This window comes from Mus musculus, chromosome 11 (assembly GCF_000001635.26).
Source record: "Mus musculus strain C57BL/6J chromosome 11, GRCm38.p6 C57BL/6J".
Classification (NCBI taxonomy): Eukaryota; Metazoa; Chordata; class Mammalia; order Rodentia; family Muridae; genus Mus; species Mus musculus.
Genome location: NC_000077.6, coordinates 93,032,190 through 93,056,340, shown reverse-complemented (window position 1 = coordinate 93,056,340; position 24,151 = coordinate 93,032,190).

Genomic DNA, 24,151 nt, shown 5'->3' with positions numbered 1-24,151 from the left:
CCTGTTAGCATCAAGGCAGAGTTGTTGTTTTCTGGGGCTAGTACCAGTATCTAGGATCTCAGTGCCTTCAGTGTAGCAAGTGCTATCTCCTAGATCACCCTTCATCAATTGACTGTTGTTTCAGAATTCTTTCTCTTTTACCTTCTCAAAAAGTCCATTGAGTCCCTTGTTCTTATAGTTTCAACAGTTTGATTCATTTTTAACTAGAGCTCTGGAACATTAGATGATATTGTCTTTTTATATTTTTATGATTTTTCTAAGAGCAAATAGAAATTAACATTATAGTTCATAACATAAAAATACAACTACCAAAACATTAAAAGTGGGGCTGTCAGGAAAGATGGACCCTTGAGTTACATAGAACTCTTCCTTTATATTTCAAGCATAGATCTGCTTGATTAAAATGATGAGGTTATAATTATCATCTTATAAATGTAAAAAAGTAAAAAATCCCAAATATTTGAAATCTTACACACTGTTGTACCAGAAATGGGAAAAAAGAGGGAAAAGAATTCTAGGTATATTTGATATTCTATGGTTCATGAGGCAATTTCATGGGCTGTGTGCTCTAAAGGCTTCTGTATGTGCACCATCATAGAGATTGCTGTCAGACTCAGAATCCTTGCATTTTGGGGACAGTGACTATGGTTATTTTTTCAACCCAGGAAATAGGAAGCATTCCATCTATCTGCTCAAGTATGCCTTCTGTCAGTGACCTCCACAAGAGCAATGAATGTAGCCAGAGTCAGCTGTGGGGAAAAAAAAAAAAAAGACAACATAATGAGCATGAAACCTACGAGTCCTGATTTCATTCTCCTTCATGGTAAAGGCAATGACCGAGTCTAAAATCTGCCCTTGAACTGAGCCCTATTTGGTCTTAAACAGGTTGATCACAAAATTGTTCTTTTGCAACTTAGGAATTTCTCCTTTTTTGTATGACCCAGGTTGTCTGTAGTTTTATCAGCATTATTTTCCGAGGAAATCATCAGAGTCATGAAATAAACATCTCAAGGAAAGAGCATGAGATGGAAAATTGCTAATGATGGGACAAGTTACAGAAATTTTGGGCAATGTGTTTTCAAAATTGGTGAACTTGAATGCAGATGTTATCTATATACACCTGTTCACAGAAATAGAACAAAACACAAATCCTGGGAGCAACTAGGAAGCATGATAACAGGCACAACTGAAAGGGACTATATACTGATTTACAAAAAGGATCAACAATTGAGCAAAGAGACACCACAGTGGGCTAACTAGAGTAGATTAAACACATCTAAAGAGAGAATCAATGGAGCAAAGGAAGAACACTGATGAATTAGTCTACGAGATGAACCAGAAATGCGACAAAAAGAGAAGAAAGTTAGAAAGAGACTGTGGCAAATAGGAAAGAACCAGCATAACACCTCAACATAATTTTAATGGCATTTTAAAGACATGAATCCTACTTTAACTTTTCAGACAGGGTCAGAGGTAGAATTATTTGTAATTACATTTCCAGCTCCCAATAGTTTAAAGTTAGTACCTTACTTAGGCACCATGCTCTTGGTGTTCCAGCAAAAGAGAGGGTTGTTGTTATCTTATAGAGAGGAACATTTTGATGACAATCTCAGAGAATAACAAATGAGATGTTGACATTTTATACCCATATAACTCTTTTTAATTTTCAAAAAAGCTGGTTAAGTTTTTACAAGAATCTGTTAAGCTTTTTATAACTTTTTTGTCTTTCTCATTTAAAATGGACCAATGTAAAACTTTCTGAAAGAAAACCAAATATAACAATACATTTTTATTTATTTAATGCTGTGTATGTTTTATGTATGTATGTATGTATGTACGTTGTTTGATGGCCTTAACCTTCATTTTTAAGATGAAGGTACCAAAGACAGTAAAGGTACTTTAATTCTCAAAGTTATACCCTCTTGAAAACTGACCCTGTTTTGAATAACAGCATTGTAAGTTTAAATCTAAAGTGTTTACGAGACTATTCCCAGTACTACATATTACTTTATCACAAATCTGCTTACAAATAATAATATTTCTGGGAATAAACAAGATATTTAAAAATAAATAATTTTTTAAAATGGGTATGTAATGGGCACATTTCTGGAAATCATCCGTTATGTACAATTCTGTCCCCAAGTAGATCCATGCTGGAAAGACAGAAAGTAAAGAGAGCAGTAAATCCAGATGACTCCATATTATGGTTAGATGGGTGTTTCCCACTCAGCCTGAGCTCACTAGGAAGCCCTGATCAGGAGTCATTATCTCTTTCACATGATATAAAAGTGAGTACTCCATTAGAATGCTTCTGCACCATTAGGTCAGAGTTAAATTACTGCTAGAAATAATACAGTCACTAACAAATCCTTATCAGTGTTTATGACTAGACACAGGAAGTCAGCTTGCAAAGGGTATGTCTACTCTGGTATATGGGGATAGCAATGGCTAGAGAGTAGAGGATGGGTACACATCCCACTTCTGCCACACTGTATTTGTGAGTCCCTAATTCAGTAAGTCACAGAGTTTCTTTTATCTCTTTTGCAATGGGGGCATCCATATAATTGCCTGCATGAGGTGTAGTGAGGATAGGGAGAATTTATTTTGGCTCACAGTTTGAAGATACCATCTGTCATGGCTAGAAAGACATGGTATCAGGAACAGAAGACAACTGGTCCCATTTCATCCTCAGTTAGGAATACAGTGATGAATAGTAATATCTGGGTTTCTTCTCCTAACGCAGTCTAGAACCCTACTTCATAGAGTGGTGCTATCCACATGTAGAGTTAATTTCCCCTTCTCTGTTAGCTTAATTTGTGTAGTTTTTCACTGGCATTCTCAGAGGCTAACCTAATCCTGACTAGTTACTTATGTAATTCTATATCCTATTAGGTGGTGTTGGTGTTATCTTACCATGTCTTATGTTATTTTCTGTGTTCTGCATATTAGTCTTATTTTATCAGCAAGGTTGTAAAACATTGAGATAATGTTTCAAATATGTATCTGTTTTGCCTCCAGCAATACTGAGTTATTCTAAATTCTATACTTAATACAATGTAAAACATAATAAATACTTGAGCTCTCTTATAAGTTCACTATATATGTATGTATGTATGTATGTTAATGTCTAACTTCTCCACCAACATATGTGTGCCACATGAGAGATGATGTAACTTTAATTTTTTTCAAAGCCTACTTTTAATGATGGTTCTTAAATGCTTTAACTTCCCTTCTAGCCCACCACCCATCAGAGGTAATAGAAAATAAAGGATATAGGAGAAGTGGACCTGTTTAGAAATGGTTCTTTGGAGCAAATCTCATCTGTGTTGTCAGGAAATCAGCAGTTTAGTTGATAGGTCAGCAGTGGCAGCTCGATCTATTCACAAACCCTTCATGGATATATCAGAAGTCCTGTCTAGTAGTGTCAGGATGGCAGCAGTGATGGCATGACCAAGTAGGAACCTCCAGATCTCAGTGGACTCTGCTGCACGAGTCAGCAGGAGGGACCAGGGCCAACATAAATGCCATGAAAAGTTCTCAGCTATACCTCTCTTAGTGAATCAAAAATCAGCTAAGACATGAGACCAACAAGCATGGCACAGCTAGCTCTATAAGCAAGCCTAGCTCAGCCTTCACCATGGTCCCTTGAGCCCTATTTACACTCCCTCCAAACATCACGTCCTTCACAGGTCTTGCTTCAGCACTAGAGTCCGTCTCAGCTGACACCACTCTGCCAACTGGCCCAAGTCTGGGGAAGAGGCTCAACACCAGAAGTTTTTTGGTGCATTTCTCTCTATGGTGTCCTGACAAAAGGAGCTCAATTATGCAATGTAAGGCAGACCAATACGTGCATGCCATTAGCAAAGAAACCTTCATCATGTGTCCTTTCACAAGCTTGCTTTAGCAGAACATCCTTTCACCTGCGTCTACATCTGTGAAGCATTCCTTCAGGTGTCTGCCTTAGCCTTTCACCTGTGTCCGCTTCAGCAAAATATACCTTCATGTATTTGCCCCAACAAAACACCATTTGACACAGCTGACTTTCCGAATAACCCTTAAGTTTCTACATCAAGATGGTTTTCCTTTATATTCTTTGCTGAGTTAAAACCACTTACAGTTTCAATGGGTATGTACAACTATTACATATATCATTAAATATTTGAGTGAATGAATGATATTCACCAAATGATGAACCTTTTGAGTAGGGAATTAGGTATTGTTATTCTTTATTTTGTTTTTTTGTTTTTTGTTTTTTTTTTGCTACCTAAAACCCCTTATTTTTCTACTGACACATACTAATTATCATTGGTTAAATTTTATAAGTTCATAAATTATAATTTTCCCCTCTTTTCATCCTCCTTGCTGCCTTCAGAATCTTTGGTCAGATGTAAGTCACACTGTGTTCAGATGTTTCTTGCAGTTTCTCATGTTCTGTCTTTAGCCATCCTTCTGCGGCCCAGAGTGTAAAATCTACCTAAAATACTATTTCAAACTTGTTCCTTGCCTGAAAACTTTCAATGTGTGCATATCATACTCATCTCATTGTGACAGTCAAAGCCTTCCACAGTATACCCACTACTTAACTTTCAGTTCTTTTCCTAATGACTCCATCTCATATCTGAAACTTCAGGTTTAGATAACCTGTCTTCTAGCTCATGAGTCTAAAAATTTTTAAGATGGTACTTTTGACTATATTTAGCATGTGAAATAATCTTCTTCCATATATAATAGGTCTGTTAAATATAATAACATACATGCATTATCAGTCTAAACCATATAGAATTTATTCTATAGTACTTTTTGTTTTAATTTAATATTTTTATAATATAAAATATGGCAAAATTTATGCTTTATGTGCATTCTATCTATATAGGTATAAACTTATAAAATCAGCCATTTGAGAGATTTAAATAGAAGAATAATATGATATAGCTAAATTTAACATATTTAATATATTATATAAATACATTGTAAATATGCATGTATATAAATCACATATATTTATAGTGTGTGATACAAGTAGGAGCCAGAGGACAGTTGTGGAAATCAGTTCTTTTCTATCACATGAGTTCTGAACTTAGGTCATCCGGCTCATAGCAGGTGCCTTTATCTGCTGAGCCATCTTGCTGGTCTATATAATTAAAATTTTAAAACTAACCTTTTCAATTTCTGTCTTGTTGGCATTTGAGGTCTGAGAAATTCTGTTTGGAATAATTCCCATTCATTGAAGCTCCTATTGCTGGATGATACATGATAGAGCCCTCCATTGAAATTATCCAGTTGTTATTGTTAAATGTCTTTTGGAGGACAAAATCCTCACATTTGAGAATTATCGCTTTAAAGGATCAAGGTTGTTATGTGATTAAGAGAATGTAGGAGAATGAAGAAGAGAAGTGGTTATAGAAATTCCATCTGTTTTCCTGTCTATGAGGCACAGGGACAGAGAAGAAATCCTCACTAGGTTAACAGAGCTTTGAGAAGACACAAATAATTGCATTGAAGGCCAACTCTTCTCTGAAAGATAATGAAGAAGACTATAACAGGCCCAGTGACGTAATTAGGTTTGTGCTGCTGTGTTAGGTCTGCTTATCCACAGACATAACCCTATAATTTGAAAAGAGAGAATAAAAATGCTCACAAGCGTTTCTTTTTCCATCTTGGAAATTAACATTTATTCATTTCTGGGATCACATTGGGGTTCAAGTAGCAGGTTTAAAAGTTTAATTGAGAATAAAGTAGCAATAACACACATCCCAATATTTTTCAAAAGCACTACCACTATTGCAATATTCAGAATCCAAGAAGGTTTATTCTTAATTATTTTTGAGAGATAAGACGCTCCTACCTTTCTAACATCAGCGAATAAGAAATGTTGGTTAACATAAGGATAACATTGCCGGTTGGTTTTCACTCCTTGCAGTCTAAGGTAAATCTCTCTTTAATCCTAGCCTGGAGCCTGATTCTAAAACCAATCCTGGCTCCAGGCACGGGCACTAGAACACGCTCCACATCATTTAATTTTTGGCTTAGTTTTGAGTATTCATTGCTTTCAGTATTAATCCTACTGTAGAATCAGTTTCCCTAGGATCTGGTCCCTGATTTGTTTTTCTCATCCCCTCTTAATGCCTGGACTTAACATGTTGTCAACCAGTTCTCCCTATCTTGCTGAGACTGTTTCAATTATATATTTTTTAATGGCACTGGCTTCTGAGCTAAGCTATAATTTGAAAATGAGATTTTGCCTTCTTTTGCAATCACAAAAATACTTTTTAATTATTCACTGACAATCAAAAGGAGACTTATGTGTTTATGACATTAAAACCTGAAATCCAAGCACTTTTTCCTTGTTACTTTTGCAGTCTGAATAGAGAACTCCTCTCTTCAGCCCCTGTTATGCTAGATTCCATCAGCAGCAGCAACAGACACAGGGTCATGAAGGATCGAATTGGCTTTTCTTTGCATTCATTTTTTTTTCTAGGATTAAAGGTATTCAGTCAGAGAGCAAAGAGAAGGGCTTTCAGAAGGATTGTCAGTTACAATCCAGAGTATTGGGTTTGCAATGTTGAGCTTGTCTGAAGTATGGTGTTCTCTGGACTTTGGAGAGAGCAAAAAAGTAGAAAAAGCTTCCGTGTTGTGAAGGAGAAAAGGGAAGGAGGACCAATGGAAAGGACTCCCTTGTACTAATCAGACTTGTTAGGAAAATAAGAAGGCATTTTATTTTACCGATGGTCCCTTGTCATTCATGTTTGCCTAGTGGTGATTTTTCTTCATAATATTAAACTGTTATTCTCTCAAATTCTATAATTGAGAGTCACCAATAACATTGACAGTGTCACCCCAAACTCCACCATTTTTCTTCCCTTGTTGTTTCCGTTAGAACTCTGGTTTCACGCTATGTTGAAAAGAATGAAAATGGATCTCTTGTTTAGAATCTGCACTAGATATGACCATACCATATAGGTTTATAGGTTTATATTAGTTCATCTGACCTTCACCAATAATGGAATTGTTTAACAGTCCTTAGAATATCTCTGCGGTGGATTGTCCTGGTGCTGTTTGTATTACGATGCTAATTCTGCCTCCCCAAGAGGGCCCGCCTGGAATGAGGAGTGAGTCATGTACTCAGGTGACTTCATGTGAACCCTCTTTCTATTTTAACTTGTAAAATAAAGGCTAGAGCTGGCGATTAGGCAGTGGAAGAGAGGTGGAGCTAAAAAATTTGGGGGAGAAGAGAGAAAGGAAGGGGCAATGAGGAGAGGAGAGGAGAGGAGAGGAGAGGAGAGGAGAGGAGAGGAGAGGAGAGGAAAGGAGAGAGAGAGAAGACTGAAGAAAAGGAGCTGGAAGGAAGATGGAGCTGAAGCACATGGCCTGGAAAAATCACACGTTATAAGGGATCTCATAGCTGGGGATAGAGTAGTGTAGTGGTGGATCTGCCCAATCTCGGCGCACAGCTTGTATTCATATTAATTGAGTTGTGTTTTCATTGCACAGGTTTATTTGGGTTGGAGATTTACCACAACATGTCTCTCTACTATTAAAGTGGTAAATGACTTTATTTAGCTAATTTATTATTTTACAATGTTTTAATATTGTGGGCTTTTACATTTTTCCTTAATATTTGAAACTAAAATATAATTATATTATCCCCTCTTTCCTTCTTCCAATCCTTCCCATGCATTTCAAGTTCATAACCTCTGGCCTCTTTTTCTTTGTTGTTTTACACACACACACACACACACACACACACACTTAAATCTGTAAATACACTATTATGCTCAGCCCATACAACATTATGAATATTACACTATTATGCTTAGCCAATACACCATTATTAATGTGTACATGGATTCATGGCTGACCATATTAGGTACTGCATAACACATGGTTGTGAGCTTTTTCCTGAAAAAGACTATATTTTTCTCACTCTCAGCATTCCTTACTTGTCTTTGATTCTTTGTTTAGGTTTGCAATCCCAAGAAATTTCCCCTTCCATGCTAACATGTCCGATGGTGTTGTCCTTACTCAGGTGTTGTTTAGTCAGAGACTTCATGTCCTAATGAGGTCATGGAGCTTAGAGGAGAATTCACACCTGCCGATTTACTAAGGCAGCTTAATTCCTAACTCCATTCTAAATATTCATTCTTATATGTGCAGGTAAGTGCAGCTCTCACCCAACCAAATGAAACTTGGCTTTGCATTAAACAAAGATCATTACAGAAAACAACTGACTAAACTGCAGAGAAGAAGAGGTTACTCATGTGGTACCTATTAAATCTCAAACCCTGGAAAAATAGGTTGAGGTGCCTATTTAACATCTCAAAGTGGACCTGGCCACCAGGTTCTCCCAACACTCCTGAGTCCCTACCAGTTACAAAGTCTTCCTGGCTGGCACACACCTTCCTTTACCCCCAAATCTCCATCTCAGGTGCTGGGCTGCTCCTCTTTGAGAGGCTCTTTCCTACATAATCAGACATTTTGGTTACCAGACCCTTTCACACTTTCACCTTCTTGGCTACCGCACCTGCTTCCCCTCTGTCCCCTCTTCTTTCCCCTCTCCCCTCTCCTCACATGGTTCAGGCTCATGTCCACTCTGGACTCCCAGAGATGTTTCTGCCTCTGTCTATGTTTCCCTTTCATCTACAATACACTTTCTTTTCCACTGTACTTAGGAGCTGTCATGTCCTTTGTTTTTTTATGTATTTTTTTTCATTCAGTACCCATTCCCAACTGATCCATTTACAACACAACTCCTGTACCCAAGGCCCAGTGAACATCGGGTAGGGGTGTAGAAAGAGCCTAAGAACCAGCAGAGCAGGGTGTCTGCTGTGAGTGTGCTAAATATACAATGAAGTTGGGTAAAGAAGCACCTTCTTATGCAGATGAGAGGGCCGCACATATTCAACATGCTTAAGGCTTTTATAAAATAAAATGCCTCTTGAACCAATAATTGGACTCAGGAATTTATAGCACACAAAATCACACGATGGAAATCAGTTGCATTTCAAAACATCAATTATATTCAAAAAGGGTATTAAAGAAAAGAAACCACATACATTGCACCAAAACGAGTAAGACACATACAAGACAACACTAATTAAAGAGGGAAAGACCTGCATGGATAAAACAAATAAGAAACAGTGGAAATATTGAAGGAGACATAAATAAGTGGAATGACACCCCATGAAATATAAAATGTCACCATTGTCAAAATGTTCATACTGCCCAAGGTGATATGCAGATCCAATACCATCTTTATCCAGTTCATCATGGCATTATTCACAGTCATAGAAGGTTTCCAAAGTGAATTGAGTACCTCTAAAAATCTAGAGTAGACAAAGTAATCCTGAGAAAGAAGAACAAGGTTGGAATAATCATACTAATTCATTTTCAAAATACATTCTTAAGCCATAGATACAAGTGGATCAGAAGATAATGGCCATTTCCACATACATAGTGAATTTTAGGTCAGCATGTGTCCCTGTCTTAAAACACACACACACACACACACACACACACACACACACACACACACAAAACAGGACAAGAAAATAAACAAAACCCCCCAAAACCAACCAACAAATAACCAACAGAAAATTTGAGCAGATATTTCTTCAAAGGAAATATATAAATAGCAAACAATTAGACTGAAAAGGTGCTCACTGTCATTGACTAATCATCAATGAAGTGTAAATAAAAACTCCAAGGACACATCATTCACACTTAGGATACCTTTTGTAAAATAAAATCTCTAAGGACACCTCATTCACACGTGGAATACCTATTGCAAAAGAAATAAAAAGAGGCTAGCAAGATGAGTCCTTGGGTAAGGTGTTTGTCCGATTAGCTCCAGGAACACACATGGCAGAATATGAGAGCGTATCCTCACAAGTTGTTATCTGTTCTCCACATATGCACATACATTCATTCACAAACAAATAACAGCAACTATAAATGTAAAACAGTACAACTGGAAATAAGCACTGGTGATAACATGAAAAAAATGTTACCTTTGTACAGTCAGGTAACATTTAGGTGAAGAATATAAATGTATAGCTGGACGCAAGACAAAAATTTCTAAGCTTGGAACTATTATATGATCTGAAAGATCAAAATTATGACCCCTCCCCCAAAGAAATGTCTCCACCCTCTTCCTCACTGAAGCACCGATTATTCTCGATAGCTGACAAATGAAAACAATGAGAATGGATAAGGGGATGTGACAGACACATATTGGAATAACATCTAGCTTTAAATAAAAGAAACTGAATGGGCAAAATAAGTCAGAATTGGGAGCAAGCAGTGTCATAACCATTCAAATTCATAGCAGTTGGATTTCAAGATGGATGTCAGTGGCTGGCGTGAAGCAGATGAGCAGTTCTTTGGGATAAGAGTCTCTGTTATAACAGGTGAATGCATTCTAGAAATCTTCCATGCAACACAGTGCCTGTAGGGCTCTCTCTCTCTCTTTCTCTCTCTCTCTCTCTCTCTCTCTCTCTCTCTCTCTCTCTCTCTCTCTCTCTCTCTCTCTCTCTGTATCTGTCTGTGTGTGTGTGCGCATGTGTGCATACGTAAGTATACCAGAGGTCAACTTCAGGTCTTGTTTTACAGTCACTGCCCTCCTTATTTTTGAGATAAGTTCTTTTCTTGGTATGGAGCTTAACACGGTTGAGGCCAAGAAGGTTTCAGCCTCCCAGCACTGGAATACAAGTCTATGCTACCATAGGCAGCTCTATTGCACAGGTCTTAGGGATTCCACTGAGGTCCTGATGTTTGCATGGCAAGCATTTTACTAACTGATACACCTCCTCAGTCCCTGTCAATTAAGCTTTAATAAAGCAGTTAAAAATGCCTAAGGTATGGTAGAATGGTAAGCAAAGTTGTTATTGTAATGTCAGCAATTCACCAGTCTGGTAAGATTAAAAACATAATTATAGTGAAATACATAAAACAACTGACATTTATTGAAGGCTTCTAGAGGCCAGCCCCCTGTGAAGGGCTTGCTAAGCCAGCCTTTCTCTGTGCCCTTATGCCAACTAATGCTTTGCAAGCTTCTTTCTCAATGAATTGGAAAAACCAGTGCCAGCTGCAAGTACAGAAATACCTTGCAGGCACCGTTGCCAGGGGAGTTCATGAGCAGGGACCAAAATAGGGCAGACTATTTTTTTCCTAGGAGTCTGGCTACCCAGAGGGCTGCCTTTACTGCATTGAAGCTGCTTTGTTCATTTCTTAGTGACAAGAGCCTGCTGGCTGTCAGGACATGATCCTTGAAAGCCCAGAGCTGAATTAGAAGACAGCCTCCCCTTTCTAGGCTCTAATGGAATCATTGCTTTCTAAAAGTTGTTCTTAAACAAGCTCCCAGGGATGACCACTGGGCTGTGGCACTTTGTGGTAGACCAGAAGGCGATTAGAAGGCGAGCTAATGATACCCTGAATGGGCAGCAGATGTTTTCAGCCAATCCTGGGGATGCTTCCTCTTCTACATATAAAACTGCATGTGATTTTTTTCCCTCATCTGTCTCTCCCCACAACTCCTTCCACCCCTCCCTCTCTCTCTTTCTATTTTTTTATTTTTGTTTTTGTTTTTTGTTTTTTGTTTTTTGTTTTTTTTTTGTTTGTTTGTTTGTTTGACACATGGCTTCTCTGTGTAGCCCTGACTGTCCCAGAACTCACTCTGTAGACCAAGCTGGCCTAGAACTCATAAATCTACCTAACTCTGCCTCCCAAGTGCTGGGACTAAAGGCATGCTCCAACACTACCCAGCCCCACCCTCCATTTCTTACCACCAATCACTCCCTTGAAGTGTCATGACTTTCTCCTGTTCAGTGAGTTACATGTAAAGAGAAAAAATTCCTCAGAGCGAAGGCAATTTGTCAGTCTAATATTAAAACAAAGTGTGGGGAAGGAACATTTCAGCAAAAGCCAAGCTCACTAACCTTTATGAGATAACTGCATTTAATTTGAGCTGAATCAGGGAGACTGTTTGGAAGTCTTACATATTATAAAGTTCATGTGCAGGATCCATATTACCCCAAAGGCTGCTTGCAATCTCAGTCCCTTCCACACAACATCATGTCCAGCTGTAAATTGAATTCCGAATTGCATTTCATCTATTGATGGAGCTCCAGTCACTCATGTGAGCAGATACTCAATACTTGCTCACCCCAGCTGAGATTGGTTTCCTCAGGGTTACTCCTACTCTCCATTCCAGCAGTCCCACACCCCAAAGGAAGCTGCTAAATAGATCTCAGAGAAGTACATATGTGTGTGTGTGTGTGTGTGTGTGTGTGTGTGTGTGTGTGTGTTGGGGCGGTACCTATATGCATGTGTGTGCCTATGAGTGAGAAGGCTAGAGAACAACCTAGAGTATTGTTTTTCAGGAGATTCTCATCTTAGTTTTTGAGAAAGAGCCTCCAGTTTGGACCTGGAGATTCCCAATTAGGTCAGTCTGACTCAACACCGAGCTACAGAGATCATCCTGTCTATGCTTCTCTAACTTTGGGGTAACAAACGTGTACAACCACATCCAGATATTTTATCCAAGTGCTGGGAACTAAATTAAGGTCATCATACTATATGACAAGCACCAGACTGTCTCATCACCCCAGCCACAGAGATGGGATTTTTAATACAGTATCCTAACTTACTCTTCCTGTGTCTATTTTCTACCTTTGCTGCCTAAAGGTAGCAAATTATTTTTTCATCTTTTTTTATTAATTATTTTATTTATTTACATCTCAAATGTTGTCCCCCTTTCTGGTCTCCCCTCTGCAATTCTCTACTCCATTCCCCTTTGCCTCTAAGAGGGTTCCCTCCACTTCTGCCTCACCCTTCTAGCATCCCCCTTCACTGGGGCAACAAGCCTACACAGGATGAAGAGCCTCCCCTCCCACTGATGCCAGATAAGGTAATCCTTTGCTGCATATGTAGTGGGAGACATAGACCCACCCATGTATACTCTTTGGTTGGTGGTTTAGTCCTTCAGATTTCCGAGGGGTCTGGTTAGTTGATAGTGTTGTTCTGATGCTTTTCTGGAAGCTGTCTGGTGAGAGGTTATGTGATGTTTTTCTGGAAGCTGTCTTGTGAGAAGATGTTTTTGCTGAAACAGACACGGGAGAGGATGTTTTGAGATGGCACGTAATGTTTTGCTGGCATAGATGATAAGCCGAACCCCATAAACAGTGAAAGGACATGCTTGCATTGCTATGACTTGCAGCATTTCACCGGTCTTTACTGGTCTTCACTGGCCTTCACTTTGTAGAGAGAAAAGCACCAAAAGACTTCATGTGGTGTTCCAGCTGCTTCTTGCTGTTTCAGCTCCTGGGAATCTTAAGGTTTCTGCTGCTGCTGCTGATTCTTGTTTGGTGTTTGCAGCTGCTGGATCCAGCTGCTGCTGCTACTGATTCCTGTTTGGTGTTTGCAGCTGCAAGGCGCTGCTTGTATCCTGACAAAGAAGAGTGGAATCACCTCAAAGAACTACTTCTAAACAGGTCCATAACCCTCTTTACCTATAAACTTTCTTTATCCCCTACCTCTGGTGGGTGGGCTAGAAGGGAAGTTGAAGCATTCTTGAACCCTAGATGAAGTAGGTTTTGAAAAAAATCCAACCCTACTCTTTTCTTGTTTGAAACTTCTCTCATCCACAGAATCAAGTTCACTTTAGTGAAAGTCATGTTTGAAATGATTCTCTGTATGCACAGTCATGCTGCCCCATGGCTTCTTTGCCTCCTATTACCTTAGTCGTATGGCTGGAAAGTACCAAGTATCCTTGGATGTTAAAATATTACAACTCAATAGATAGAGGAGAAAACTGAAGTCCAAAGGGACCAGGGTGTTGGTTCAAATTTACACATAAATGACAGCTTCAGCTCTCAATTCTATATTTTTTTCTATCACCCTGTTACATTATTTGTATGACTATGATGGTTTCAAAGATGCTTACATGTAATTTGTGATAAAAATATAATGATTGCTGAATAACAAGTTTGTCTAGTAGGACTTAGCTCAGAGGCTGTTCTCTGTAGCTGAGAACATCATTTCCCCAACCTTCTTCCCCTAAACTAAACTTCAGAATCTTCAGTACCCAGAGTATAGGAGAGTCTCTGACATATCCTATAAGGTGCATAGATGCAAGAAAGACCCACTCTCAACATTTAAAGACACCTGTAATAAATAAAAACACAAATAGTAATTGGAAATTCAATTTGTGAGGAGAGGCTTGCTTAGACATGGTTGGAGTCTTACCCATGTCTTCTATTACTCTATTTCCTACAATTCACAGAAATATTGGAGGCACATATCAGCCTTTTAGCAAGAGTATTGGAAGAGATCAGGATTTTCTCTGTTCACTAGTAACTACAAGTTATTGGTGGATAAATAGCTAGTCTCTGTGCTTCTTCAATAGGGAAAGTCAATCCAGGAGTCTGCTTGGCACCATCTCTTGAAGTCTCCCAGAGAAGAGGATGTTTAGTTGTCTATATGGAAATATGTGGGTGCCCCCATCATTTGCCTTCCTCTGTTCAGTCATAATTTTTTGTTCCTTTCTTATTTTGACATCTTGGGGTTACTATCTAAGCAAACCATTGCAGTAAATTCTGTTACCCGTAAGTTTTACTACCAGGGGAAAACGGGTTACTAACTTAAGACTAACTTTCTGAGCCGGGCGTGGTGCACACACCTTTAATCCCAGCACGTGGAAGGCAGAGGCAGGTGGATTTCTGAGTTCGAGGCCAGCCTAGTCTACAAAGTGAGTTCCAGGACAGCCAGGGCTACACAGAGAAATCCTGTCTCGAAAAACAAAACAAAACAAAAACAAAACAAAACAAAACAAAACAAAACAAAACAAAAAGACTAACCTTCTGAAAGAGAGAGGGAGAGGGGGGTTCAGGAGGAGAAAAAGGTTAAGGAAGAAGGAGGAAGGTGAGGGGTGGTTGAGGGAGAAGAGGGTGAAGGATGGAGGAGGGAGGGATGTGTGTGTGTGTCTGTGTGTGTGTGTGTGGGGGGGGGAGAGACAGTCAAACTATCAGCTTGAAATAAAAAGGTAACGGCCCCTTATAAACTGGTTTTCCATCAGAACAGGTTAGTGTCCCTGGAGACCAATGGCCAAAAGAGCACTGGGAAAGGGCTATAGCCCAGGTAGTTAGATGCACATTAATTCAATTTTGTCATGTCTCTGTGCACTCATTGTCAAAGTCTGCAGTTGCTCCCATTGCCTTACCACAAACTCTCAGAGAAAGGAATGTGACTTCCTCTTCAGGGCCTATTGTTTTTCCACCTGATCTCTGATCCTGCCCTATCTCACCTTCTTGGGGATCCTGGCAGGCCACCTCCATTCTCTCTTTGTTCTTGACAGTTCTCCTTTATACTCTTTCTCAGTTGCTACAGTCTTCATTGTGTTATAAAAATGACCCCTGGAGAGTTCTCTATTTCCAGAAGAGCTTCTCAGAATTAACAGACTCCTCTTACTGCTGTCAACTGCTTTCTCTCCCACTGTCTTCTCAGCCTACTGCAATCTGGCTTCTACTCTCCCCACATGAATGAAACTTTTACTTCTCGTACTTTTTTGTTTGGAAATTGCCAGTCAAAATTGTCCATGTTTGCAGGGTACCAAATGATGTATATGTTTTGCAATCTTGCAACCATACTAAACCTTTCTACATCTTTGAATATTTCAAATTTCTTGGTGATGAAAAGATTAGAAATCCTTCCTTCTAGCTCTTTAATGTATGCATATTAGCACATTGTCCTTTAGTACAATAGAACTTCAGAACTTATTTCTTCTGACTATAACTTTGTACCATATCAATCTTTAGCCATTCCTCTTGGACAGTTTTAATTACACCTTATACAATTTACTAATTAATAAACTAATTAAGTTTAATTAATTTAACCTTATACAATCTACTATAATCAGGAAAATAAGTCTTAAAGAGTTTCTACTATCTAGACTATGTAGACTTGTGGCCATGACTGTGGGGTATTATTCTGAGTGCTTTAATTGAGGTAGGAAGATACACCCACTGTGGGTGGTACCAATCCCTAGGAAGAGGATTCTGAGTTGTGTTAAAGAAAGAGAGAATAATACAGGCATGCATGCATTAATTCATTTCTCTCTTTGACTATGGGTATAATAGGATTGGCTGTTTTAAGTTCCAGCTGCCTTGACTTTCCCAAAGTGGTGAGGTGTTACCCATAAATGTGAGGCAAATATACCATTTCTCCCTTAAGTTGCTTCCATTAGACTATTTTATCATGGCAAACAGTAAACAAAAGAAGATATTTCTTCTCTCCCTTTCTTCCCACCCTCTGAGAACTACTATTCTAATCTCATCTCCCCCAAATTCAGCCTATTCAAATGTCTTCTATAAGTATGCTCATGAAGGACCTGTTGGTTATTTTGTTTGTTTGGTTTTTGAACCTCGGTCCCAGGGCTTCAAGTACTCTAAGTAAATGTGATAGTATTGGGCTCTACCATGTATGACAGAATTCCATTCATATTATTGGCAAATAGTTTCCCATTGTGAGTATCTGTGACACAATCACTATTCATTTATTAGATGATGGGCCCTTGGGTCTTTCCCATTTCTTGGATATTGTGGATAGTTCTGCAATAAACGTGGAGACAGGGGTCAGATGTTTCTTCTACATACTGATTTCCTTTCCTTTGGATAAATACCCAGTAGTCTGATAGCTAGACCATATGGTAGTTCTATTTTTGCTTTTCTGAGGGACTTCCAAACTGTTTTCCATAATGGTGGTACTAAATTTACACTCACACCAACACTGTAAAAAAATTTTTTTCACATCCTTGCCAGTACTTGTTTTCTTTAATCTTCTTGATGGTGCCCCCTTCTTACTGGAGGAATATGGAGTCTGAGATTTTCACTCATGTCTCCCTGATGAGTAAGCATGCTGAGTAGGTTTTCATATATGCAGTGTCCATTTATATATCTTCCTTTGAGAAATATCTATTTAAGCCTATTTCTAACTGAACCATATTTTTCTGAGTTGAATTTCTATAACCCCCTTTGGATGTACAGTTTACAAATGTTTCCACCATTTCCCAGGTTGACTTCTCACCTTGTCGATGGCTGGTTGCCTCTTTCCTGTGTAGAAAGCTTTTTCTGTGCTGTTTCCAGTTTTTATATTAGCTTTTTCCCTTCATGCTGTTTGAGTCATATTCATAACTGCCTTACCCACTTTAATGGTATAAATACTTTAGATTTTTCAAAGTGCTCTTGTTGCTCTAGGTGGTTTGTTCAGGCTATTGATGTATGTGGTGAAAGCTAGAGCTCTATTGCCCTTATTCTTCATGGGGATGTCCAAGTTCCCTGGCATTATTTGTTGAAGAGATGGGCATTTCTTTACTGTGTATTCTTAGCACCTTTTCAGAAGACCAGCATGTTGCAAATGTGTGTGTTTCCAACAAGCCTTACATTCTCTCCCAGTTTTATGCTATCACCATGCTGTTTAGATTATTAAAATTTCGGAGTTCTTTGATCTCAAGGTTCATTTGGATATTCAGCTGACGGTCCTGAATTTTAGGGTTTGGCTTTGCCAGTTATATGTCTGATTTCTCTTCTACCATCTGAAAGCCCTCCCTTTACTTTTCAATAATAAAATTTACTTGTTATCTTCACTATAAATGACAATACAAGCACAAACAGCAATGCTGCATGCAATGAAAATGCTCACCAGTGTTGCCTATTGCCACTGAAATTATGATTATTCATTCTCTTAGGATCTATTCCAGAGCTCTCTGGAACATTGTGCACTTGACTTGATTTGTTTGTTTGTTTTCTGATCTCTCTTATCTTATTTCCTTCGTTATACCACTTGTTTTTACTGCAACATTGTCTCTTTAAATTCTCTTCTCTTCTCTTCTTTATCTCTAACACAAACTCTCAGTGAGATTTTATTTACTTCCATAATTTTCAAAGCCATTTTACCTAATTCATAATTATTTACTGACTTGCAGTTTTTACTTCATCTCCTTGTAAAACATCTCTGGGTTATTTTAGGAGCTATGACCCACAGTGTATGCAATGTAAAGTTGATTCCATTTCATACTTTGTTCCCCTCTTCATTTATCTTCTAGAATTTTCTATCATGAGGGACATTACATCCTTAGAAGTTCAAACCACAAACCTATGATTAATCTAATTTTCTTCCTTCTCCTATATCAGCTACTCCTCCAATTGTCTCTGTCTTTCCACACTAGCCCATAGATGGCATTATCTGAATATCTCTCCAATCTGCTTCCACCCACAGACATTCCTTGAGTTTGTGGCCTCATGTCGTGTTGCTTGGATGATTGCCCTAACATCCTACTCAACCCTGTCTCTAGTCTTGTCTACTTCCAATTTAATGCTTGGTTGGTGCCAGAGAAGTAGTCAAAAATATGTTTTTTATGTATAACTTGACCATGTTTAAATCTTTCTCTTGATATTAATCACCCACATGCATACACAACACTGAGGCGAATAGGAGATTTTATGAGATATAGACATGACAAGCTTTGGATCCCCATAAATTATCACCCCCCGAAAAAATACCAAAACTTTACAAAACCATGTAATGATGTGACTTGTGTGTGCTTCCTTTGAGTCCATCCTTTGACCTTCTCTCATAGCTGCTTTTCTCAAAATTATTTCCAGGTGTTATGAGTATACATCCTTTATTTACACTCAGTCACATATTTGAAACAACTTGTTTATACATTTTTCTTCCTTTGTAGTTATGACAGTCTCAGTATGGATTATATACTGTATACTCTTCAGCCTCAAGCTTGTTGGAATACCTTAGTTTACACTGGAGTTTAATGATTCAGTAATTTAAACAAATTTATTATTTATATTTTCTGAGACACTGTATATATATATATATATATATATATATATATATATATATGTGTGTGTGTGTGTGTGTGTGTGTGTGTGTGTGTGTGTGTGTGTATAGTTGGCTTTGAACTTCTGTTCCCCCTGCCTCTACTTCTCTGCTTTCCTAGTGCTAGAATCTAAGCATGCATCAGGATGCCTGCCATATATATTCCCTTTTATATTGCAAATCACTAAAAGCATAGTAACTGTGCAAAAAAAAAAAAAGAAATTTAACTTCCTACAAGAGCAAACTGTACTTCATTTGGAACTGGAGTCAAAGGGCAAGGATTTAAATAATAAAATGTGCTCTCTCCTTATCTGTGCATCTGAGCAAGTTATTTAAATCCCCTGACCTTAAATCGACTTGTCTTTAAAGTTATGATAATGATAAGAATTTCTGCCTTATTATCTTCATGTGTATATTAAATGAGATAATGTATGGAAGAATAACAGCTCTGTAAGCTAGGAAGTGGTAAACAAGTGTAACGTGTGTTATATTTACCTCACACAGATTATGAATCATGTGTCACAGACATAAGATCTCTACTAATCAGAAAGATTTTAATTGCAAGAATGACAGTTAGAAAAATAAAGTTGCATAAAGAGACCGTTTTTTCCCATCTCATCAAATAGACTGATGATGGTAAGTAGTTAAGTCAGAAGGTTTAGCAATGTGATCAGACACTTAGCTGGTGTCTTCTTGATTTTAGCACTGTCTTCTTTAGCACACTGGCTTTGGATTTAATAATTTTTGCCTTGAGGATGGCAGCAATGGTTACGACTCTCATGCTCGAATCCAAAGCAGGAAGCTAGATGCCCAGACTTTGTTTGCTCTGTACATTGGGGAACCACACACTTTTCCACAGTCTCCCCTCAGATTTCTGCTCATGTCTCATTGCCTAGAATGGTGAGACCTGCTTGCAGCTCTGGGGACCTGCAGAAGAGAGCTTACTTTTCCTAACAAGCACAGTGAAGGAGGATGGCTAGAGAGGGCACTTTTGGGTTTGTCAGCTAACTGTCTGCATGAATATCTCCCAAAAAAGAATTTTCAGCTTTGTATCAATTACCGAGCAACAAAGCACAGAATGCTGTCCTTGGAGCTGTGGCCAGCAGATGAAGGATTAATCATTAAGACTAATTAAGAGTCAGCATTTTTTCCCAATGCTTAGTCATTCTTTCAGATATCAATAAACTTAAATAAAGACCATCGGAGTCTAGTATTTCATGGACAAAAGGGTCACCTTTGCTATAGAGTTTGCCCTTAAAAAGTGTGTTCACTAGAAATCAAAGGAAAGCGTAAAAGAAGTCATCGCTTGCACAGTGCAGAAAGACAAACAGACAATTAAAGATAGGTGAAGATGTAGCCACAGGAAATAGATACAGGAAGACATTACAAAAGAGGAACAAAGGAAATTAAAATAGGTGCATTCCCCTCTCTACTCAAGTCCCAACATAGCACTTGCTTTATAAAGAGCAAGGCAATTTCCTCTCTAGTCCCACCTGTGAGCCGAAGTCACAGTCGGGAGATCCAGGCAGTCTCCTGACTAGTCAGATCATTGGGTTATTTTTATCTTCTGGTCTAGAAAAGTTAGCAGTAGTTTCTTTCTCTTCATTAACATGGCTAAATAGCTACAGAGGACACCTTGACTGAACCAACTCATAATTAAAACTCTTGGGACCATGATTGTGGAAGCACCAGTTTGGTCAAGAAGTAGCCTCAGGCTGTGCCTGGTCTGCTGGTTGGTGCAGCACTTGAGAGTAGAATAACCACACAGGCCCAGCAAGCAGATGGCTACTTTCTGTTTTTAGAAGAGGCAACTTGGGAGGCCTTCTGCTTTTTATCTTATTGAAAGGCATTCTAAAAACTCGAAAGCTATCAATTGCTCTTCATCCTTTTCATTTAAGCCAGAACAAAAAATACATTAACATTAATTTATTATTTAAAAATGATTGGAGTGGAATGTATAATGCTCCACACAGAAAATGTAGGAATTAATTCCACCAATAAATCTGGAACCAGACTGCACAATCACAGTGAACTGTTCTAACTGTCTGTGCCTATAGTTATGTGAAAAATTACCTAGCCATGCATTTTATTATACCTCTCATTCCAGGCTGTCCCAGTCCTGTCTCTTTCATTCATTTTCCCCTCTCTCTTCATCTACAAAGGCCCTAACACAAAAAGACCCTTGCAAAGCAGCAAGATAGGTAACTTTATAACAGCTGTCTACCTGAAACATCTCATCACTTCCTTATTATAAGCCCTGCAGATGTTTTTATACACAATAGCTAGTATTAATGTTACAGCTGGCAAGCCCTTTGTGAAGGACATGTTACATTTTAACTCTCTTCTTTCAGGGTGGGGTAGAACTTCCTACATAGACCAGGTCGACCTCAAGCTCCTGGCAATCTTCCTGTGTCAGTCTCCCTGATGCCAAGAATACAGGTATGAGCCACCACTCCAAGCAATACAATTATATTCCATCTCCAGTTATAAACAAAACAAAACAAACAAAACAAAACAAAACAAAACAAAACAGGGGTCAGGTGTTTCTGTCCATTGGTTGGGTGCAAATAACTGCATCTGACTCTTTCAGCTGCTTGTTGGGTCCCTCAGAGTGCAGTCATGATAGATTCCTTTTTGTGAGCATTCCATAGCCTCAGTAAGAGTCAAACACTGGACCACCAAACAGACAGCACACACCAGCTGATATGAGGCCCCCAACACACATACAGTAGAGGACTCCCAGGTCTGTGTTCATCAGAGATGAAGCACCTAAACCCTCAGGGAGTTTAGAGGTCAGGTGGGGTTGGGGTGTGAGAGCATCCACGTGGAGAAGGGGTGGAGTGGGGAGGAGGTGTGGGATGTGGAGCAGTCAGAGGCTGGATGGGGAGGGGTGGGGAATGGAATATGGAGTATAAAAAATGAATTACAAATAAAATTAAAAAACAAAACCAAGCAAACACAAAACTTCAATTCATCTAATGGCATTTTTATTGTTGAAATTAAAACATTGAACTGATGAACTGTGTTTAAAAATGTATGTTTTTTTTTATGTCAAGGACATCATTTATGTTCTGTCTTCTATCTATTTATTTTCTATTTACCTAATCTATCATTGTTCTTTCCATTGCTCTATATCTATCATCTACCAATTATCTATCTAAAATCCATCATCTACTGTCAACAAGACCTCAAATATCTTTCAGTGGTCAGTTTTAAGTAGTGTATTTGCTAGTTTCAGTTGTAAAGAAATGAAATTGACTAAAGTCGGCAGGTAGGCAGATTCTTTGAGTTCTTTCTTCTAAAATGTGTCTGAACTGTTTTCCTCTGTGACTCTTGTACCAAGGACAGTGTGGGGACAGGGAAGAGAGAGCTCAGTACAGAAAGGGCTTGCTGCTCCTGCAGAGAACTGCGGTTTGGTTGCATAGTACTCATATCAGACACCCATCATGGCCTGTAATACCAGCTCTATGGATTGTACGCCCTCTTCTGGCTTCCATGGACATCTGCATGAATGTATGCACACTAACCTTCTGACAACACTCATATATACAAAAAACAAATGAAAACATCTTAAAAAATCTAAAATAAAACCCTCAAAGTTCAGTATGGAATCTATATCTATCCATATCTATATCTATCTATCTATCTATCTATCTATCTATCTATCTATCTATCTATCTATCTATCTATATTAAATTATTGCTAGATGATTGGATAGTAGACTAGGTGAGAAGAAGAAACTCTCAAATCATCCTTACTAATTCACATTTATTTTACTAAGTAAGTGAAGATATTTTCCCAAGGCCAGGCAGTGGTGACACATGCCTTTAATCCCAGCACTTGGGAGGCAGAGGCAGATGGATTTCTAAGTTTGAGGCCAGCCTGGTCTACAGAGTGAGTTCCAGGACAGCCAGGGCTACACAGAGAACCCCTGTCTCAAAAAATCAATCAAACAAACAAACAAACAAACAAACAAAAAACAAACAAACAAACAAAAAACCCAAAACAAACAAATAAACAAAACAAAACAAAAGGATATTTTCCCACAGTAGTCAGGGCTTCACATAGTCACGTTACTTATTAGCACAAGGTTTCCACTGTGTTTTTTTTTATATTTTTAAAGTATTATTATTATTATGATGATGTTATTATATGTAAGTACACTGTAGCTGTCTTTAGACACTCCAGAAGAGGCATCAGATCTCATTATGGATGGTTGTGAGCCACCATGTGGTTTCTGGGATTTGAATTCAGGACCTTTGGAAGAGCAGTCAGTGCTCTTAACTGCTGAGCCATCTCTCCAGCCCCTCAAATGTGTTTTTAATCAGCACCCATTCTCCTAAAGCTATATTTTAATATTAGCTTGTATAAAAATATCTTGAATCGGGGCTGGAGAGATGGCTCAGTGGTTAAGAGCACTGACTGTTCTTCCAAAGGTCCTGAGTTCAATTCCCAGCAACCACATGGTGGCTCACAACCATCTGTACTCATATAAATAAATAAATAAATCTTAAAAAAACCAAAAAAAAAACAACAAAAAAAGCTTGAATATGCATTCAAACCAAACTCAAGTTGAAAGAAAGTGCTAATGTTATAATTGGTTGTATTAAAATTTTTTACAAAATTGTAGTAGAATGAACCACCCTATCAAATATTTCTCCATGAATTACATTGTAAGGTACATGTATCTGTGAGTCTGGTAGATGATGTTTTGTATGTAAACTCTGTATTATAACTGAGAAACATAATTACATTTTCTAGGGAAAAGGATACCTATTTCCTCATTGGTGTGAAAATTGGTTTTGTATGTAAAATCTTGGGCATGATTCTTAAAAGGCAATAGGTACTCAAAATATAGAATCTTTGATCAGGCAACCTCAATCAACTTTATATCAGTTGTAGTGAAGGTGACATGATCTTAGGAGCACAGGGGAGTCTGAGGACCTTGTAGGCATCTGTGTAAGAAGAATAAACTGATAAAACCCAGTTTATGTAAATAATAGCATATACACATTGTTAGATTTCACCTCTGTGAACATGAGTCAGTTCAAAAGCTGAAGGCCTTTCCTGCAACAGTTGCACATTGCCTGGGTATCCATCTAAACCTAAGTAAAAGAAGCGATGGTTACTAAAATCAGTGCCTGGCATGACGGTCCCTGGCAGTGTTTTCTGTAAACCCTTCAGTATTAGTTGACATATCCAGACACTCTCACCACTTTATTGGTTTTAGATTTATTGACATTTTTGTTTCTATGTCTCTCTGTGTGCA